The sequence below is a fragment of the Echinops telfairi genome, unplaced genomic scaffold (genome assembly GCF_000313985.2).
Source record: "Echinops telfairi isolate 266 unplaced genomic scaffold, ASM31398v2 ScPeMD7_7420;HRSCAF=8458, whole genome shotgun sequence".
Taxonomy (NCBI): domain Eukaryota; kingdom Metazoa; phylum Chordata; class Mammalia; order Afrosoricida; family Tenrecidae; genus Echinops; species Echinops telfairi.
Window position 1 is genome coordinate 19,782,519 of NW_022111320.1, and position 9,453 is coordinate 19,791,971.

A 9,453-nucleotide genomic window follows, 5' to 3' on the forward strand; every position below is an offset into this window, starting at 1 on the left:
GATTCTGTGGGTCAGACAATACCCAGTTCATGATGGGTAGTTCAGGCCTCATGGTAACTTGGTGGCCCATTGTGAGGCGTTCAGTCTCCACCAAGGCCCCGTAACAGGCAAACAGCTGTCTTTCAAAGGGGGAGTAGTTGTCTGCAGAGGATGGCAGGACTTTACTCCAAAATCCCAACGGTCTATACTATGATTCACCAATAGGGGTCTGCCAAAGACTCCACACTGCATCTTTATCTACACTGACACCTCTAGCACCATCAGGTCAGCTGGATCATATGGTCCCAGTGGCAAAGCAGCTTGCACGGCAGCCTGAACCTGTTGAAGAGCCTTTTCTTATTCTAAGCCCCACTCAAAATTGGAGGCTTTTCATGTCACTTGATAAATAGGTTGAAGTAGAAAACCCAAGTGAGATATAATGTTGCCTCCAAAATCCGAAGAGGCCCACTAGGCGTTGTGCCTCCTTTTTAGTCGTTGGAGGGGCCAAATGCAATAGCTTATTCTTCACTTTAGTAGGAATATCTCGACATGCCCCACAGCACTGGACCCCTAGAAATTTTACTGAGGTGGAGGGTGCCTGAATCTTCGTTGGGTTAATTTCCCAACCTCTTGTATGCAGATGTTGTACCAATGAATCTAGTCTTTGATACATCCTCCTTAGTGGGTCCAATCAGCATAATGTCAGCAATATAATGAACCAGTGTGACATTTTGTGGACTAGACAGGCAATCAAGATCCCTTCTGACTAAATTATGGCACAGGGCAGAAGAGTTGATGTACCCCTGGGGAAGAGTTGTGAAAGTGCATTGTTGCCCCTGCCAGCTGAAGGCAAACTGCTTCTGGTGGTCCTTAGAGACTGGTATTGAGAAGAAGGCATTAGCCAGATCAATAGCTGCATACCAAGTACCAGGAAAAGTATTAATATGTTCAAGCAGTGAAATCACATCTGGAACGGCAGCTGCAATTGGAGTCACCACCTGGTTAAGTTTACGATAATCCACTGTCATTCTCCAGGATCCATCTGTCTTTTTTACAGGCCAAATAGGTGAGTTAAATAGGAATGTGGTAGGAATCACCACCCCTGCATCTTTCAAGTCTTTGATGGTGGCACTGATCTCTGCAATCCCTCTAGGAATGCACTACTGCTTTGGGGTTACTATTTTCCTAGGCTACGGCAATCCTAATGGTGTCCATGGGTTAGGTGTCCCACAGGTAGTGTAGCTTGCAAATTGAAGCACAGAACAAGCAAGGCAGCCGCACACTGGTCCAATAATCAAAGAGCAAGGGACAAAAAAGGCAAGGCTCACTGAGCCATTGGTCTCTCTGACGCCCTTCAATTAATCCCACATGTGTTTATCGGCCAGGTTGGCAAAACTAGCTAAGTACCTCAGGCACTATATTGGAGAGCGTCATGGACAGATGTAAGCTTAATTAAATCACATTGGCCGCTGTGAGAGAAGAGATGAGAAGTGGCAGGGAGATGGAGTGCCATAGTTAGGAAAGGGGTGAGGGTAGCTTAGATTAGGGTGAGAGGAATGGATTGGAGAAAGATGTTGTGGTGGGCCAGGTTGACTAGAGAAACAAATCTAGTGCCACACATGTATGTGTAAGAAAGAGCTTTCTATCAAGAAGTAATTGAGGGGCCGCCCCCAATCTCAACTACATGGACAGCCGCCCCTTCCCCCAGAATTTACTTCAGAGGACAGCACTGAAGCTATAGCTCAGGGAGAGGGACATGTCTGATCAGAGCACACGGGAGCAAATGAAGGGAGAGAAAGAGAGTAGAGCACATCCTGGCCCACCAAGCCTTGAGGACGATATCCCTGTTCAGAGCAGCCAATGCACAGAGAGGACCATATGGCCAGCTCCACTACAAGATAGGACATCCCTCACTGATCCACAGCCCTATGGGCACAACATTGGAGACAGTGTGGGAATTGCTCCCAATCTGACCCCACCACACCGAGGCAAAACACTAAGGGCGTGCAACAGAACACCAAGGGGATCACAGCAAAGAAGTCCCGAGGGAGTACCAAAAATAGACTTTGGGACTAGGGCGTGGCACCCCATCAGACTCGACCTGAAAACACTCCTAAAGGTCAACAAACAGAATTTGAACTATTTATAGACTTTTCTCTTTTTTTGTCATTGTTTGTTGTTGTTTTCTTTTCTTTTGTTGCTTTGTTTTCCTCTGCTTTGCTTTTGTGCATATTATTATCTCTGTAGGTATATCTAGATAAGATAGACTGGATAAACAATCTGGAGGAGAAAACAACAGAACTTATGGTTCCTGGAGGCACATGGGATGAGAGGGAGATGGGGGAAAGGAAGGGTGTTAACCAACCCAGGGACAAGGGAACAACAAGTGATCCAAAATCAGTGGCAAGGAGGGTGTAATAGGCCTGGTAGGACTTGATCAAGGGCAATGTACCGGAGAGGAATTACTGAATCCCAAATGAAGGCTGAGCATGATAGTGGGACAAGAGGAAAGTAAAAGGAAATAGAGGAAAGAACTAGGAGGCAAAGGACATTTATGGAGGCTTAAATACAGGCATATATATATGTAAATATATTTACATATGATGATGGGGAAATAGATCTCTATGCATATATTTATAGGTTTGGTATTAAGGTAGCAGATGGACATTGGGCCTCCACTCAAGTACTCTCTCAATGCAAGAATACTTTGTTCTATTGAACTGGCATTCCATGATGCTCACCTTCCTGACACAATCAATCGTTGAAGACAAAATGGGTGCATAAGGAAATGTGGTGAAGAAAGCTGATGGTGCCCAGCTATCAAGAGATATAGCATCTGGGGTCTTAAAGGCTTGAAGGTAAAGAGCAGCCATGTAGCTCAGAAGCAACAAAGAAACATGGATGAAACACACCAGCCAGTGTGATCGTGAGGTGTTGAAAGGATCAGGTATCAGACATCAAAGAACAAGAAATCAAATCATTGTGAATGAGGGGGAGTGTGGAGTGGGGACCCAAAGCCCATCTGTAGGCAACTGGATATCCCCTTACAGAAGGGTCATGGGAGGAGACAAGCCAGTCAGGGTGCAGTATACCAACAATGAAACATAAAACTTTTTTCTAGTTCTTAAATGCTTCCCACCCCAATCATGATCCCAATTCTACCTTACAAATCCAGCTAGACCACAGAGTATGTATACTGGTACAGATAGGAACTGGAAACACGGGGAATCCAGGACAGATGAGCCCTTCAGGACCAGTGCTGAGAGTGGTGATACCGGGAGGGTGGAGGGAAGGTGGGGTAGAAAGGGGGAACCAATTACAAGGAACTACATAAAACCCCCTCCCTGGGGGACGGACAGCAGAAGAGTGGATGAAGGGAGACGTTGGACAGTTTATGACATGACAAAATAGTAATAATTTATAAATTATCAAGGGTTCACGGGGTGGGGTGAGGAAGGAGGGGAAAAAATGAGGAGCTGATACCAGGAGCTCAAATAGAAAGGAAATGTGTTGAGAATGATGAGGGCAACAAATGTATAAATGTGCTTGACATAATGGATGGATGGATGGATTGTGATAACAGTTGTAGAAGCCCCCGATAAAGTGATTTTAAAAAAGAGAAGTAATTGTATATCAGGAAAATAGCCCAACCCTGGCCAACTCAAGTTCAGAAGTCTGATACTAGTCCATAAGTCTTTGATCAAATGCACTCAGACACATACAGTGATGCAAAATGCAGGAACATCACAGGCCAGTAGGTGCAATGTCTTGTGGATCCAATAGTGGTCGAAGCATCACAGGGCTCTTGAAGGCCTCGGCAAGGCTCACTAACAGGAAGATGAAGGCAGATAGAAGGGAAGTTCCCACGACCCCCTGATGAGAAGGTCATGCCCACAAGGAGGCACCAACAGGCCCTACCCTTTTATATCTTCAAGTTGACACAAAGTTATGTAACTGCCACAGATGTGATAGTTAAAATTGGCAAGACTCCCTGATGGATAACAGGAGGCGAGAAAGCAGAGGCAGCAAACATGACCCCCAAATTCTTGATGTGTGTGAGCAGGTGGGTGGCTATATTTGCAGAGATGGGGACGAGGACCACACATGCCCAGCTTCCTGCCACCATGTTAACTGTTGTCATTGGCACCCACCACTAACCATACTTGTTCCTCCTGAAGTGAGTTTGCTTTTCTTCCAACCTAAAACCCACTTCCTGAGAGGAGCCCCAGATACTTGCCCACAGACCTGGGCCACTTCCGCTTCTCTTGGTTAAGCCTAGCACCCCATCGAATCTTTTCCAGTCTCTTTCCAACCCTTTGAGCTAGGAGGCCAGGGTCCCTGCACTGGACTATGGAGGGCTCGCTCTCACCCTCCTCCAGTGGCACCCTTCCCCCCACACAGTCAGAGGCCACGGGATAAAATGATATTCTCATGGCCTCTCTCTAAGAATCTAGGACTAATATTACTTGCCTAAACATTCTGAGCCCATTACTGGAGGCTAGCCAGGTGTGTCCCACAAGTCCCTGCTGATTGATCTATGTACCAACGTGGTGGCTTTGGTGGGGGTGTGTGAAGGAAGCTTGGATAAATGGACCAATTTGTTCAGTTGTCCACACATAGTTGAGGGAAGACCATGTAGGTGGGAGGAGAATTGAACCAATCTGCTTGGCTCTATAATTAAGAGTGGGCTTACCCACATCGATTGCTTGATTAAGAGCAATTCACCATGTGGAGCCTCTTATCCCAGAGAAGGACAGAAAAATGAACCGGTGCCCCTTCTCCTGCCAGGGAAACTCAGGGAGGGAAATGTCTGAGAAGTCTGACCCACCCTGGGAGAGGTCTCTCCTCTTCTCCAGAGCCCTCCCTCCCCTGTGGCTCATTGGACATGGTCTAGCCCAAAGTCCAGTGACCTTCTTAATCCTAAGATTTAGGGAGTATTCCCAGGTGCAGCTTTCCATCCGGCCTACTCACCTTCTCCCTTCCCTCCTATACTTCCTGCTATTTCTTGGTCTGATACTCAATTGGCTTCTTTTCAGTCTGAATAAATGAACGGATGATTCAGACCCTGCACCAGAAACAGGCTACCTTTGGAAACATGGGGACTTCCTCCTCAAATTTCATGAGCTGACTTCATTGCACAACCAGTTCTGCTGGTCACAGTTTTATCTCTGGGGACTCACACACATTTTTGGTATCTTTTTTTTTACAGCTTAAAAAGAAAATACATCCTCAAAGTTAAAAAAAAATCAAACTGTAGACAAAGTAGAAGGTTTATGTTCTCCCTCTAGCCCTTTCCCCTAGATTATTTCTGTATTGTGCCAGCGATTTTTTTTCCTGCCTGAGTAAACACAGATTATCTATAAAGTCCTTTAAATACAGACACACACAAACACACACCGCATAAATGACATCATCATGTTATACTTACTGCCTGTCACTTACTTAATCTTTTCCTCTTATGTATTGAGAGTTCTTTCTGCTAAAAATTGACAGAAGATTACTTACTTAAAGAAAACAAAAATCAGCTGCAGGGGAATTTCCATGGAAGCACTGTAATTTATTTAAGCAGATTCTTGCCAATGAACTTCATTTTGATTGTTTTGTTTGCTACTACATATTTCTCTAAAGAGCAATCTTGTTCATATTTGCATCTATATAGCTATACAATATTTCTGTAGAATAGCATAAAATTCTAATCACGGCATTAGAATTTTCTGTCCCACAGGCATGGATAATTATCACATTGCCCCTCCCAAAGAGTATCTCACAGTAGGCTTCTACCAGGATTATGTGAGAGATCATGAATCCTTTAAATATGTTTTGAACCATCTCCCAAATGCTATCTCTTTTAGTTTTCCGGGGTGATTTATACCTCGAGTCTTGCTTCACAACGCCGAAAGAATTCACACGGCAGAAGCGCATTTGTAACCCATGTGGTGTTGATGAAGAAAAGGGACGTTTCAGGTATCCATAGGAAATCCCAGGGGCCAAGAGCAAGAAGTCCCAAAAAAGAGCCCTGAGAGGGACTCAGGCCCCAGCCCGCCCATGTGCGCCCCGCCCCCTACCTGCAAGAGCGCATCTGAACAAGACAAGAGTCAAAGTGGCCTGGCCTTCCTCTGGCAGGCTCTCATCTCCCTGGCTGGGGAAGTGTGGTTGGAAGGTATTGACTGACCTCATTGGCTGAATTTAGACCCACCTTTCTGATGGCATGTGGCTGAGCCTAGTCTGTGCACCCAGGTGAACCTCCCACTTGGGCCCAGGGGGCTTGTGTCGGAGCATGCTCAGTTTGGATCATTCCATAGGTTTCTAATTAATGTCCCTGATTTCTTTCCAACCCTTGTTGTGGCCCTCTGCAGGCATTGGAGAGAACCTCCCCTGAGTCCCTATTCTGGCTACCTAACATCTCCAGCCTACAGCTGTATCCAGAACATCACTTGTACACCATCTGGTACTTCACATCACCTCTGGGATGTATGTTTGGAGGCATCTCAAACTTCTTATCCCACCATCAGTGTGGCAGTTACATAATCTACTGTCAGTGTGGCAGTTACATAATCCGTAGTGTGGCAGTTACATAATCTGCTGTCAACTTGAGCAAAGGGACGGAGTCTAGGCTGTCAATCGGGTCAAGAGTCAATGAGGCCTCTGTGTGGGCATGGCCTTCTCTTGAGGATTCTGGGAACTCCTGTCTTCCTCCCTGGAGGAAGGACACACACTCTCCTTGAGAGACATTCCTGGTGACAAGCCACATGAAGCTAAGCTGATGGAGCCAGAGCCCTGGAGCTGAGGAGCCACATGGAGACCCACGCCAACACTGAGATGCTTCCACCACCACTGGATCCACAAGAGTTTCCAACCACTGGCCTGTGATCTTCCTGCATTAAGCATCATTGCAGGTATTGTGTGAGTCTGAAAAGGAATGTATAGGCTGGTATTGGACATATGGGCTAATATCAGACTTATCGATTTGATCTGGACTGGGCTGGGATGTTTTCTTAATACACAATTACTCTTTATATAAAGTCCTTTCTTATACACATATGCAAGTCTCTGGCTTTGTTTCTCTAGTCAACCGAGACCAACACAGTCAGCCTCCCCCATTTCATTGGAAAGTCATCCTTCCCGTTGTTCAGGCCCAAATCGTGGAGGCCTCCGGGGCTCTTCTCTTCCTTTTACAGCCCCGCTAGCCGGTCCTGGCGACTCCATCTTTATCCAGAGCCCAGCCAGCGCCAAGGCTGGAGCCACCATCCCCTCAAACCTCCTCACTGGCTCCCTGCTTCAGGCCTTCTCCCTCCATGGTGACTCCTTCCACACCCCCACAAGTGGGCAGAGAGACCTTTCTAGAACACGAGTACATCATTTTCTTCCACGGTGCCCCACTTCTCCCAAAGTAAAAGCAGAAGCCCTTAAAAGAGCCTCCTGGACCTGTTCCCTACTCTCTCCCTACCACTCTCCCTCCCTCGCTCTGCCCCCCCCACCCCCACCCTCTCTGCATACACTCCACCTCAGAGCCCTGACACTGGCTGCTCCTTCTGCCTGGAATATTCTTCTCCAGACATTTCCGAAGAGTTCCCTCCCTCACCTCCTTCAAGTTCCCTCCTCACCACCTTCCCTTTAAAATCCAACCTAAGCACCACATTGAAAATTTGACTTTCCTCCATTCCTGAGCTCCCTTACCCCTTTGTTTTAGTCATTGTCCTTATAATCTTCCAATATGCTCACAAGCCAAAAAACGCCCTGCCATTGAGTTGATGCTGGCTCAGAGCGAATCTTGAAGACTGGGTAGAACTGTCCCTGTAAGTTTCTGAGACTGCAACTCTTTACCTGAGAAGAAAACCCATCTTTCTCCCTGCTGACTCCCTGGTGGTTTCAAACTGCTGACCTTGTGGTTAGCAGTCCCACTTAGCAGCCCAAAGCATAACTCCTATGCCACCAAGGGCTCCCTTGGGAACTTATTTATTATAGGATCTCTTTAATTCCCACTAGATTGTAAGCTCCAGCATGTACACTGGTACAGATAAGAGCCCTCAACACATGGAATCCAGGACAGATAAACCCCTCAGGAACAATGATGGGAGTAGCAATACCACGAGAGTAGGGGAAAGGGGGAGAGAAGGGGGAACTGATCACCCTGATCAATGATTGACACCACAACACACACACACACACACACACACACACCCAGAACATGGGTGAAGGGAGACAGCGGACAGTGTCCAATATGAGAATAATAATAATTTATAATTTATCAAGGGTTCATGAGGATGGGAGGGTGGGGGAGGGAGGGAAAATGAGCTGATACCAAGGGCTCAAGTAGAAAGAGAATGTTTGGAAAAGGGTGATGGCAACATTTGTACAAATATGCATGACACAATGGCTGTATGGATTGTTATAAGAGCTGTAAGAGCCCCCAGTAAAATGATTTATTAATTAAAAAGAAAAAGAATGTAAACTCTATGAGACAGGGAATTTAAATCCATTTGACTAACTCGTGATCCCCAAGCTTCCAGGATAGAACATGGGTACAGTAGATGCTCAGTAAATATGTGTTTAATAAGTGAAATAGAACTGTGTTTAACACCAGGGTATCTGTCTTCTTTAGTTCGCATGCTCTTTAAAGGTTGAGCTGGGCCTCTTCCCTTAGATAAAGGTCTGAGGGCATGTCTCCAGAGCCTCCCCCACACATCAAGCACAAGACTCTCCTTGTAGGGTGGGGTGGGGTCAGAGAAAGGATCAAGACTTCGTCCACAGTGAAATAAAGAAACCTCACATTATAGCTCTATTCACAAATGAACAGACACATAGTATCTCACCAGTGTAGTTATGGAAAAACAACCCCAGGACATTCCCAGTTGCCCTGGGATGACCAATGGCTGAAGGGCTCACCTTGACCTCTTAGAGCTGGGCAAGGCCAGCAGTAGTTTCCCAGCATGTTGGATCTGAGGACCCTCACCTTTGCCCAAGGGAACACCCCCTTTCCCTTTCCCTCCTGATGCATCTGCTCTTGGGCCCAGGCCCAACTCTGGAGGGAGCCCTGAAGAGGACTGGCTGCCCTGGAACATATTGTGTGAGTAATAGGGACAACCCTTAGGTAGAGGCCCTCGGGCTGGGCCCTGTAGCCACCAGGATCCACAGTGAGGCCAGGTAGAGGACATCGCGTCCCTGTAGCACAATGGTTCTCAACCTGTGGGTCATGACCCCTTTGGGGGTCATAATAGTAGCAAAATTATGAAGTAGCAATGAAAATAATTATGAAGTAGCAACGAAAGTAATTTTATGGTTGGGGGTCACCACAACATGAGGAACTGTATTAAAGGGTAGAGGCATTAGGAAAGTTGAGAACCACTGCTCTAGCAGGCATTTACTTGTACCAGGGACTCAACCTCCTTTGCCACCTGATTCCAAAACTGGCTGTAGCGCTCAGAGAAGCAGGATGCTTTTATCTAAGTCTCACAGCCAAGAAACATGGGGCCA